Here is a 13,202-nt window from a genome sequence, read left to right as displayed (position 1 = left end):
TATAGGTGTTTCTCATTCCTGTGCTGATCTGGAGCCAGCCTAGTTCATGTTTCACCATGTGGCATCCTGTCCTAACTATAGGCTTCACATGAGAACAATGAGATGGGATTCCCATTTTTACTTCTTTGATTCTTCTTCTATTGTTTGCTGTATCCCTGTAGATATTTCATGTGGCCTTCTGACTTGAGCGCTGATCTAATTTCATCTTCTAATACTAGAGATTCTTGTAAGTAGGGAACATCTGCTAAAGTTTTTTGGATGTTGACATCTCTCCTATACAGAATTTCAGTATATTCCTTCCATCTTTGTTTTATCTCTTTTGAATCACTTACTATCTGTCCTTTGATGTCCTTTAGCATACCAATTTGAGTCTGGCACATCCTTCTGAGCTTGGAAATCTTTTGGAAAACTATTCTTGCTTTTCTGTGTCCATCTTCAGTGTTTTTACAAATGTCATTTGCTTCTTGTCTCTTCTAACAACTGTTTGAAATTCTTTAAGTTCCTTCCTGAGCTCTTTGTCTTTCTTGACTTTGGCTTTTCCTCTCTTTTTGGCAATTTCCACCATTTGTTATGACATCCAGTTTGCTTTTTTCCATTTCTAGGTCTTTGGAAGGCTCTTTTCACAATCATCTTTAACAATTCTTTGATTTCATTCCACAGTTCCTCTAGATCTCCATCAATCAGTTTCAGGAATTCAAGTGATTCCTGATGTTCTCATTGAAAATGATGGTGCTCAATATCATATCTTGGAAACTATCTAGCGCTGTTCTTCCACTTTGGCTTGGCTTCGAATTTGCATATGAGCCATTCATGATCTTTTCCACAGTCAGATGCAGCCATGTCTTTGCAGTATTAACCAAGGTCTTCCACCTCTTTGTATCAATAGTGTGTGCGTGTGTGCGTGTGTGTGTGTATGCATGCATGCGCACGTGTGTGCCTTCAAGTCTGTGTTGACTCCTGGTGACTGCCCGGACAAGTGCCTGCAATTTTCTTGGCAAGATTTTGGAAGTGGTTTGCCATTGCCTCCTTCCTAGGGCTGAGAGGAAGTGACTGGCCCAAGGTCACCAAGCTGGCTTTGTGCCTAAGATGGAACTAGAATTCAGAGTCTCCCAGTTTCTGGCCTTATGCCTTAACCACTACACCAAACTGGTTCTCACCAATAATGTAATCAATTTGATTTCTATGTGATCTGTCTGGTGATGTCCATGTATACAGGCATTTAGTTTTTTAAATAATGTTTTAGCAATGAAGAAATCATTGAGGTGGCAGAAATTGATAAGCTGTTTTCCAGCTTTTTTGCTATTTCTAGCCCATCCAACTATGCTTTTCTCCTTACTATTTCCAGCTTTGGCAATTTGGTCTCCAACTTAGATTGTGGCAAATCTTGCTTGCATATTCTGTTAGTTTTAAACTTGTCCATAAAACTCATCAATCTCCTCTATTTTTGCATTAGTGGTTGGAGCACAAACCTGGATATCCATCACCTTAAAGGGTTGTCTATGAAATCTAATTGATATTATTCAACCACTGACAGCTTTGTGCCCAGATACTGTATTTTCTATATCCTTCCTATGAAAGCAACACCATTTCTTTTTAGTTTTTCATGTTTTTTTAATAATTTAATTAAAAGTTTTAAACAAGTATATACAAACTAATAAAATGTGAGAAAGAAAAAAGAAAAAGAAAGAAATCAAAGAGAAAGCTGAAAGTGCAAGAAAGGAGGAAAAAAGTAAAAGAAAATAGAAAAGAAAGAAAAAAGATATAAAGAAATGGCTTTCAATCTTCTTTACAACAGTTATAAGTACAGTTCTCTTTCTCTAAAGCTACATGTCTCTCTTCTTCCTAATTCTATCCTGTCTAATTATCAAAACCACAAATCATAAGTTCATTTTTTTCTGTTTTCTGCAAAAAGTCCAGTCAGCAATAAACACAGCAATCAAACAATGTTTGATTAAACATTCTTTAATCAAAGAAGTCAATTTCCATCATCTTCACCAACCACTCCTCCATTGTAGGTATTGCCAAGTCTTTCCATCTTTGTGCATACAATAATCTCACTGCAGTTATCATATAAAAAAAGAAAGTTCCATGACTTTTTTCCAACTGTTTGTCCATCAGTCCCAAAAGAAAGACTTCTGGTCTCAATTGTATATCAATCTTTAAATTACTTATTAATTTTATTAATTAAATTATAAATAATTATATGATATATTTATTTATTTATTTATTCAATTTATATAGCCGCCCATCTCAGACCAGTGACTCTGAGTGGCTAACAATAATAAAAACAGTCAACACTTAATACAGTACAGAAAATTAAATATAAATATAAATACAGCCAAGAGATCTTAAAAAACTGTCGGTATCAGCACAACCATGAAATAAAGCCAGGTCTTCAAGGCCTTCCGAAAAGGCAAAAGGGTCGGGGCCATCCTAATTTCAGGAGGGAGGGTTTTCCAGAGGGCAGGTGCCACAGCAGAAAAGGCACATCTCCTGGTCCCCACCAGCTGACATCCCTTGGCTGATGGGACCTGGAGCATGGCCATCCCATCGGACTGGATTGGACAGGTAGAAACAACTGGGAAAAGATGGTCCCTAGGGTAACCCGGTCCCAAGCCATGAAGGGCTTTAAAGGTGATAACCAGCACCTTGAATTGTACCCGGAAACACACCAGCAACCAGTGCAGCTCCCGAAGCAGTGGTGCTATATGTGCCAAGTAGCCGACACTATTTACAACTCGGGCAGCTCCATACTGTGCCACCTGAAGCTTCCAAATGCTCTTCAACGGCAGCCCCATGTAGAGTGTGATGCAATAGTCCAAACGGGAGGTCACAAGGGCATGATATAATATATATAAATATTATAAAATATAAATTAAAATTGTATATTAATCTTTAAATTGTATATTAATCTTTAAAATCCTCTGAATCAGTGTATTTGAATCAAAATCTTCTAGCGTTTTTACACGTCCACCAACCATGATAAAATGTCCCTTCTTATTGTTCACATTTCCAACATAGATTTGAAGTGCCTTTATACATTCTAGACAATTTCTCTGGTGACATATACCAATAGTACATCATTTTGTAAAACTTGTCTTTAAGATTATAACATAGTGTAAATTTCAATCCTTTCCCATTGTTCCATCTGTATATTATAACCAAAATGTTTAGCCCAGTTTATCATACATTCTTTCACTTCTTCTTCTTCTGTTTCAAATTTCAACAGATTTGTGCATTTTAGCAATTACATGTTAATCATTTGTACATACAGTGGTACCTCAGTTCACGAACTTAATTCGTTCCACGACTCTGGTCGCGACCCGAATTGGTCGTGACCCGAACCAAATTTTCCTATAAGGTTCAATGTAAATACAGTTAATCCGTTCTGACCCCTACGAATTTGGTCGCCAACCGATTTTGGTTGCGACCCGAATCAAATTTTCCCATAAGGTTCAATGTAATTACGGTTAATCCGTTCTGAACCATTTTTTTTTTTTTAAACCACAAAAATATGACATAAAGTACAGTACGAAGAGAGAGAACGCTAACCTTGCTCGACGCGACTTCTGGCATGGAGAACAGGAAGGCGGGTGGGGAGGCAGTTATTGCTTGGAGGGAGAATCCCCCTCCCTACAGGAAGCCACGACCACGTGTCACGGCAGGGAAAATGGCTGCGGATCCTGTTCGTCACCTGATCTGGTGTTCGCGAACGGAAGCAAAATTTTGCGAACAGTGCTGTTCGTGACCCGAATTGGTCGTGAACAGAAGCGTTTGTGACCCGAGGTACCACTGTAATTCCATTTCAAACTCAGTCTTACAACGTCCAAAACCATAACTCTTTTGCCTACTTTAAATGTTTCTAATAACTGTAAATAAGAAAATCATTGACAGCTATGTTCCTCTGCCATCAATTCTCCTCTAGATTTTATTTTGCATTCTCCTTGACAAAGTTCTAGTATCTCATGATAAGTTAGTCATTTGTGTTTGCCTATTATTCGTCTATAAAATGCTGCTTCTGCTGAAAGTCACAAAGGTGTTTTTGGGTACAACCTGGCTTTGTATCTATTCCATATTCTCAATATAGCACATCTAACAATGATTTTTAAAATCCACATTAGCCTTGACTTTGTCTTACCACAGATACCCATGCCACCCAAATCTCAGGTCATGTCCTTCTAACTCCACAAGCCTTCTATTTCTCAGTAGCACCCACTCTTTCATCCAAACCAAATAGCAAACTGCAAAATACAATTTCAAATCAGGTAAACCCAATCCTCCTCTTTCCTTTGCTTTCTGTTACACCTTATATTTAATTCATGGTTTTTTCTCCTACCACACATATTTAGATATATCCTTTTGCCACTGTTCAAATGGTGCATCAGTTGTCAAAACAGGTATTGTCTGGAACAAAAACACTGCCTTACACTCCAAAATTTCCACTTTGTGATTAATTTGTTTTACATCTCCAGTGTAATGGTATGTGGGAAAGAGCTTGGGAGACTGGGCAGAGAGATGCTGCCAGGGGAACGGTCAGATAAGAGACATCATAGCCCACAGCTGGATAGCAGGCAGAGCAAGATGCTCAGAAGAGACCCCCCCCCATTTTCTCAGGCTGTAAAAAAGATGGGGAGAATTGTACTTTCAGACTTGCAAGATTCTGTCAATGTACCTTTAAAATAAAGTAGAATTAGCTCATCTGGTTGTGATTCTTATCTGGATTACCCTGCAAGGCCAACATCAATCTTGCAAGTCTCTTCTGAGCCTCTTGCCCTGCCTGCTATCCAGCTGTGGAATATGTTCCCTCTTCTCTGACTGCTCCCTTGGCAGCATCTCTTTGCCCAGTCTCCCAAGCTCTTTCCCACATACCATTACATCCAGACACTTGTTTTATAGAGTTTTCCATCTTCTTGACTTCTTTCATCTCCTCTTTCATCTTTACAAGTCTTTGATCCATTCTTTTTTCAAAAGCTGTCAATTTAGTATCAAGTGATTCAGCTAACTTATTGCCCAATTCCTCAAGCATTTTCTGAAGTAAATCTGGTGTAATTCCTCTCTCTGCAGGTTGCTCTAGCAATCCTCTTCTTACCTCTGCTATTTTGGTTGCTTTTCTAGTGGTTGCCATTGTAGTATTGTAATCCAAAAGTGAAAGTGTCTCAATTACAAGAGAAAAAGTAAAAGGCAAACTTTCCCTCCTTTTTTTTTTCTGTTTTGTCTTCCTGTGCCCTTAATACTTCTGTCTCAAATGGCACTCTGTAGTTACAGTCAGCAATGCAATCTTTACAAGTTCATATTTTGTTTTGTAAAATCCACCAATTGTCTGCACTCTTTAATAGTAAGCAAAAAACATTCTCACGAAGGTCTGGTTCATTTGTCTATTTTAATTCCAATCTATTCAAAAGCACTTTCACCCAAAAAATAATCTTAAAAAAAAACAACTATCCCCTTTATCCATTTTAAACTTTCTTACATCCATTCCTTGTTAAGCTTTTTGCCAAAAGTTTTTAAATTTTTAAACCCCTTTTTTTTTCTTTTTAGTCCAGAAAGAATGTTGTTTCACCAAGCAGAACTCTCTTATCTTGCCGCTCAGAAAATCTCTCCTTAGCTGTACATTAATTACACCTAAAAGTGTTTAAGAAAGTGAGGCTTGTGTGAACCTTGTGTCCATATAGGCTGCATCACAGCTGTGAGCTGGATTGAAATCTCTCAACTCCCAGCCGCTCAACTCATAAGTCAACCTCAAAAACCTTAGTTCCTGCTGTCTACTGACGAGGAGCAGCTGTCTGGTGTGCAAGTAGGTGATCTCACAATCTCTCCTTTATCCGGAAACATAGCACCAGGCAGAATTCTCTGTCTGGCCACCAATCTCCGCTGCAATGCTGTCCTTGCTCCTTCAGGGATGCTTAGTCCACCATAGATACTCACCTGTAAGTTTAGTTTTTCATGTTCTGAGTAGTTATCAGTATGATCTTTGGTCTGAAAGTGTATGATTGCAGTTCAATTCAATTTGCTGATGCTTAAGATGCCAATGTTAGTTAATTAATTAATGTCTAAGGTATGTCCAGGTGTCATGTTTCATTTGGTGGTAAGCCACCATTTGTCATTTTCTAATACAAATGTAGCCCAGAGTGATTTTGATGCATTAAATATTTTTTTTCAAAATAAAGTTACCAAGTAAGTAGTATTGGAGTTTAAATAAAATGGTTAACAATTTGGTGTATCATGCAGAACCAATAGATTTATTCAATAAATGATATTTATACAAACTATGACTTAGCAGAAATCAGGTCACTGAGTAAGACATTTTAAAACTTACCAAAGGAAATCAAAATGCTCAAATAATTTTGATAATGGTCTATTTAAACTAAATGTTTATAACATACAGACATATACACAAGTTCATGAATGCATGTTAGAGCCATCCTGTGGGCTATTACGTCCCAGAAGACTCTGTTTTGAATACATGGTCTCTTTCCACAGAATGAGATTCAGAATATATATTCTTTAGATGGAAATTAGTTCACAAAATAAGCAGAAATAGCACCCCCCCAAAAAAGCCAAAGACTTATATTCATGCTTATCCCTATTTCTTAAAATTGTAAGCACTATTAAATGTTAATTATTAAATTTTAGATTAAAACATTTGAAGTCTTCCAAATACCATCCATTTTGTCTATTGATTACTTTTAAGGTCTTTCTTTAAACAATGTGAGCTTCATTCCTTTTAACTCTTGTATCATGGCCTGCTTTATCAGCTAATTTAAACATTAAAGAGAATGGCATACCGCTAATAATCAAATATCCTCGCTGATATATGATATCAGAGGAATGTTTTTGGTCATTCTGGTACCCTAGCTAAGAGGAAGGGAATGCAAGACTATCGCCATGAAGCTGTGGAGCAAGTTGAATAACCACGTCCTCATACTTTTTAAAGTTTGTTCTCCTAAAAAGGTACCCATGTACATGGGGGAAAACTGAAAGGGAAGATCATGTTCACGTAGGAGCAATGTCATTTGCTCAGAATATAGGATTCCTAAATTTAAACATTACTAGAGTGACACAGGAAGAAGCACCACAGTATGCGTCTAACATTACAGTATCTATCAGACATATAGTATGTCCTTTCAAAATTCAGAAAACAAGTGATTATTCCTCCAGTAAAACAAAAACAAAAAAACAGCCAGACTCAGGACTTTTCTTAAGAAGAGTGTAAAGGACTGCCCTACATCTTTTATAGCCTTTAACAAATCTTGTGGGAAAACATATGCATATCAAAAGCAACTGTTTCTTACTGTGCCCCAAATACATACTGAATACTGTATATAAACTGGCAGACAAAAATCAATGCACAAACCAGAACTTAGCTTTGAGACATTTGTGGAATACTTTTTCCATAGGGGCTAAAACTTCCATTATCAATGTGTTATTAGTGTTGATAACAGCAACATATCCAGATTGATCACCAAGTCTAAGGGGAAAATCAGACATTAAAGGTCCACTGAAAGCTGTACAATTTAGTATATGAGCCCAAGTATGACTTAAGTCTAATTCCAATTCATAATTATCCTGGAGAATGAGCCAAACCACCGCACTACTATTACAACAGTAAAAAAGCATTTATTAAAAGAACCAGAAAGAAATGTGCTTGTTATATATTTTAAAACCTTAAAGAAGTATTCTCCACCCAAATAAGACATCACCAAGGCCATTCACCTTGTGTGAGATAGGCGGCCATATAAATTTAATGAATGAATGAATGAATGAATGAATGAATGAATGAATGAATGAATGAATAAATGAATAAATGAATAAATAAATAAATTCAACATTGTTTTAGTAAAATAATAACCCAATCAGAGTCTCTTAGGACCAAAGACACAATATCAAGTCCGAAATTAGCAATCAAAAATTCAGAGCAGCATAAAAATAACTACAGGTAGTCCTTGCTTAACAGCCATTTGTTCAGCAACCTTTTGAAGTTACTATAATGCTGAAGAGATGGTAGTTATGACCGGTCCTCAAAGTTACAGCCATTGCAGCACCCCCAACAGTCACATGATCGAAATTTGGGCACTTGGCAGCCCACCCACATTTATGACTGCTGCATGCACTTCAACTCCCCCACCACCTATCTTCCCTCCATCTCTGCCCTTTTGGCTGCCTGCACTCTGCCACCACCTACCCCTCCACCCCCACCACCCCCAGCTGACCTTCTTCCTCCGCGATGCCTCCACAGTGTTCATAGGGTTGTGGAGGCCTCGCAAAGGGGCAGCAGTTGCCTCAGCTGGGTGCACCTCACCAGCAGCAGGAGGAGGAAGATGGGGAAAGTTAGCTGGGGGCGGCAGGGGGCAGCAGGGCAGCCAAAACAGCAGAGATGGGGGGAGACAGGTGGGTGGGAGAAGTTGAAGCAGAGGCGAGCGTGGCAGGGCAGGAGAAGTGTGAGGTCCTCACCTAACAACCACAACCAGAACAACTGGAACTGCCATCACTAAGTGGTGTGGTCATGTGATGTTTTGCCTAACGACTGCTTCCCTTAGCAATGGAAACTCTGGTCCCAATTAGGGACATTGAGGACTATCTGTAGTTCCCAATTTTCCTGAAGATCTATAGTACATATTTCTCCAGCATAAATAAAATATTTTAAGCTTTACAGAAGTCAACAAAAAATCTCCTAGTGATGCATTGAGTTAATTCAACACTTCAAAAAATATACTGCAGTACTCTCACACAAGTTGAGATTATGACTCTGAATTCATATGGATGCAACAGGATAGTTCATTAATTAGTTTTATGAATTAAAGTTGTATGTAAACTCACCAACAGATGTTTGCTAAACAGTTCAGTGTAGCATGTGAACCCAGTACTGATTGTTTTGTACAATCAGTACAAAATATCAACAAGCTTTATGGACTAGGTTCATGTGTGCCATACCAAATGTTTAAAACATGATTTAAGCCATAATGCCCTGATTCTCACATAATGGTAAATCAAAATGGCTGATTTCAAGTACTGCTACCCCAAAATTAATAAATTACAATATATCCTCAATTTTACTGACCCACCTCCACTCAGCAGACTTCAAATAAAGTTTTAATTTGGACTTTACCCCCTGTCCCAGCCAATAATGGATAAATGCATTGTTTTCAAATCAGTCTGGACAACTGACATAATCTTGTCTTATCATCTTGCATTATTTTTGTAAATGAATAAACTATACAAATTACATAATTATGCAAATCTCATAAATTGACACAAATAATGTGAATTACGCTAGTCACTTAAAAATGGAAATAAGTGACAATTCAGCTTTCTCAGGCACCCTTTCCCCTCAACTGGTCTGTACCATCAAAATTTTACTGTGCATTATGGTTTAGTGTGATATAGGAAGTCAGCCATAACATTAATATTTATGAAGTAGTATCTGACAAATGCATTTACGTCAGGGAAATTGACTGATAATTATGCAAGATAATTAAAGGAAAACAAGTTCATCTTTCATTATGGTAAAGAAATCTTTGAACAAAATTATTTGCAATTATCAGAAAGCACATACCTTAGAAGTACTGGAACTATATTCCATAATCCAAGCCATATACCATAATTTTCACAAGCTTTCATGTCCAGAAATTCAAATTTATAAATCCAAGTATTGATGTCTTCTTTTCTTTGGTCTGTATTTCATTCCATCATTTGAAGGTTAATAAAATAAAACAGCCAACTCGCTGAACTTGATAACAGATTTAAATATAGCATCTTGGTAGACATTCTGTTTCACTGACATTCACATTTCTTACCTATTCAGTAAAAATAAAAGGCTGCAAACTTAAGTACTAGCACATATTAATACTTGTACTATACAGACCATAACTGTAAGCAAATTCACTAGCAATTTAATCTTACTAAATTTTCAGCAGGAACTATTTTCAATTATATTGAATATACTTACTCAGGAATAAGTATACTGCAGGTATAATATACTGGTAGTCCTCATTTAGCAACCATAATCAGGACCAGCAACTTGGTCATTAAGTGAACCGGTCACTAAGTGAAACTGTGTCTGTGCTTACAATCTTACTTTAGCTTTCCTTTGATTTACAGACCTGCAAAGGTCGTAAATGCAAGAATTGGTCGCAAAATTACTTTTTCATTACCATAACTGAATGGTTGCTAAATGAGGCAGTCAGTAAATAAGGACTACCTGTATATCTAAAGATGAAACTACAGAGCCCAGTCAATGCATGTCCACTCAGAATTAAGTCCTACTAAAGTCAATGACAGCAAAAAGGGTACCAGATTTCAGACCACCATTCTTGATCATAATTGCTAAATAACAGGACTATTAAGCATCGCCGAGAGTTGTTTTCTTAAGAGCTGGCGTCATATGTTATGCTTTGGAGCTCTTGTTTCAATCTGCTTAGGTAACTCACATAAATTACAAAAATTAGACTATCACTATCATTAAGTACTTAGGTGAAGTCCCAACTTCAGGCTCTCCAAATTCATTAAGATGACAACTCATAGATATTCTTGATGGCTGAGAAATTAAGAAGCTGCGGTCTCAACAAACATGGGTGGTCCCAGATTGAAGAAGGCAGCTTGTTTACAACTTTCTTAAGAGTTACATTTAATTTCAAATTACTAGAAGATTGTTTATAAGGCATTACTAATACATAGTTACAATATTGAGTAAAAACTGATGAGTTGAAGTATAGGTAGTCCTCATTTAGCAACCACAATTGGTATCGGCAACTTGGTCATTAAGCGAAGTAGTCGCTAAGTGAAATTGCAACTGCGCTTATGATCTTACATCAGGTTTCTTTTGCTTTACAGACCCGTGAAGGTTATAAATGTGAGAATTGGTTGCAAAGTTATTTTTTCATCACTATTGTAACTGCAAACGGTCATTAAATGAGGCAGTTGCTAAATGAGGACTACCTGTATGTAACCCTAGAGATACTGTCAACAGATAAAAACAGTGAATGAGTGCATCCTCCAATCTTAGCTTTAATAATTAAAGCTTTAATTTGGATAATCTGCACACATTTATATATGTTATATTATCCAAAGTACACATCACACTGACTGGGTTCACAAATCATGCCAATCCACTTCATGACTTGAATCTTCAAAACGAAGAACCTGCAGAATTACATATTGGCCCAGTATATATCCACTGCAGTTTCTAAGCTCCAAATCAGGGAAACAGCCATCTAACTTCCTAGGCTCGAATCCTCTGTTGTCAAAGAAAAGTTCTAGGTGTCAACACACAATAGATTGGTTGAAAGGTAAGAAAAGAGTATCTGAGAAATTCCTGATGAGAAAGACATCACCAAGATAGACAGATTAAAGTCCTTAGAAATCCAAATGGGATTTTATGCATAAGTAAATAGCAAACAAGGTTTTATGTGCAGACATACACAGCTGCATCCAAAGTCTAAACCAAAAGATTACTGTATATTCTACTATTATATGACCCTAACAAAGCTTAATCATACAACACAACCAGAATGCCAATAGTTTGGCTGAAGTATATTGCAAGCCAGGATCTACTAGTAGTTACAAAATTAGAAAATTCCCCAACAAATTTCAACTCAGACAAGTGTGCTCCTCCACTACTACAATATAGTAGAGCACCTATGTTCACAGCAATTTACTTGTTTAGTGTTTTGTATGAATACTACACTGTAGCTTATAAACCATGATTTATGGTTTGTGTTGCTTCAATCCAGTTCATTATGGCTTATTTGATAAACTGTTAAGAAAACCACTGTTTGTTGCGACATGCAAAACCATTCTAAAACCCCATTTACGCTACAAACTGAAACTTTATAGTACCTCCCCAAATCTTTTTTAAAGTAAAGTCTGGCGAAATGAAACTTGCATTAGAGTAATCCACCCCATTCCAAAGCCTTTCAGATTTTAACTACTTCTGTGATTATGTAAAATTGTTTGTGGGACTTGTAGTCCAAAAAAATGCCCTAGGACAGGGAAGACTCCATTAAAAAACCTTAGTCCACTTCAGAATGATAGGGAAACATGGTAAATTTATAGTGCAGGCACAGCATAAAAAGAAAGGAATAAGAAACTGATTAGATAAAAACTACCGAAAACTCACAAAATACAACAGAATGCTGAAAACTCACAAAATATCACAGAATGTGTAAGAGAAAAAAGTTACAGAATAGATACAGTAAATGGAATATAGTATGGGAAACAAATAGAACAATGGGATGGAGAAAAATGATTGCAGAAAAATAATAGGATAAAGCTAAACAAAAGGAGGAGCAGAGGACAACGAATGGAAAGTAAGCAAATAAAAGTCCCAGAACATAACAGAGGGGGGAAGATGCCAAACAGAATTTTCAGAAGTACGCCAAGAAGCTAGAACAAAACTGCCTGAAAATCTCCATCTTAACAGTGGCCTATGTGGGCTTATAAAATGGTCCAAGACCAAGCATCCTTCTTTCCCAGTACAAAGAGGCATCTGGTGGTACCATTCCCATACAAGTCCTTCCTCCACAGGAAAAAGCCACCAGTCACCTGCATTCACTGTGGACCACTTCTTCCATATCCACACTTTCCCTTCAATTAAGCACTGATTTTTGGGGTTCCACCAGCTCCACATACAAGAATCCCTCTTTCACTCTACATTTAGAGAAGACGCATCTCAGCAGGCAATTATTTTCTTCTGCCCAACGCCCAAACTGCCTTACATAAGCAGATCCAGCTTGACCACAATGGACATCAGCAAAATCAACCTATAAGACCTGGGGCTGATCATCAGAGTGAAGTGGATTTTACACGATGCTGTGCTACCACTTCCAGAAAATCAGAGTACACCTTCCATGTAATACTTGAATTACAAAGGAAGAAGAGAGAAACGTATATCAACAGCTCACCTTCCCTCTCCTCTAGCTTGCGAAAAATAAAAATCAAGATTCTTGCAGTAGTTGTTGGAAAAGTTTGCAAGTCTTTGGGAAAGTTCAAGAAGTGAAAGGAATACACTCTTGAAAGACCAGATAACGCGGGCGGGGAGATGAAGAGTTCATCCGAGTTTCCTCTTTTGTTCAAGCTCCCCGATCAGACAAAGCAGCAGCGAGCAGCAGGTTTCTCTCCTTTTCCCTCCCTTCTCTCTTCCCCCAACCCTTGGATCTAACAGCAACTCACGACTAACTTCAGCGTCCCTTCTCCTTCGAATCATT

General features: G+C 37.5%; 1 protein-coding gene across 33 annotated transcripts in view; it reads right to left on the bottom strand.

The window, feature by feature from the left end:
• LOC112540344 (uncharacterized) overlaps positions 1–13,202 on the bottom strand; it is a 542,784-nt gene that overhangs the window by 528,008 nt on the left and 1,574 nt on the right. The gene's annotated exons all lie outside the window — the stretch shown is intronic.

The sequence above is a fragment of the Python bivittatus genome, unplaced genomic scaffold (assembly GCF_059951505.1).
Source record: "Python bivittatus isolate LINGU-HERP-01145 unplaced genomic scaffold, Pbiv_v1 ctg000840_np1212, whole genome shotgun sequence".
NCBI lineage: Eukaryota > Metazoa > Chordata > Lepidosauria > Squamata > Pythonidae > Python > Python bivittatus.
The sequence above is the reverse complement of the archived record's forward strand: the minus strand, read 5'-3'. Positions and strand labels throughout refer to the sequence as shown.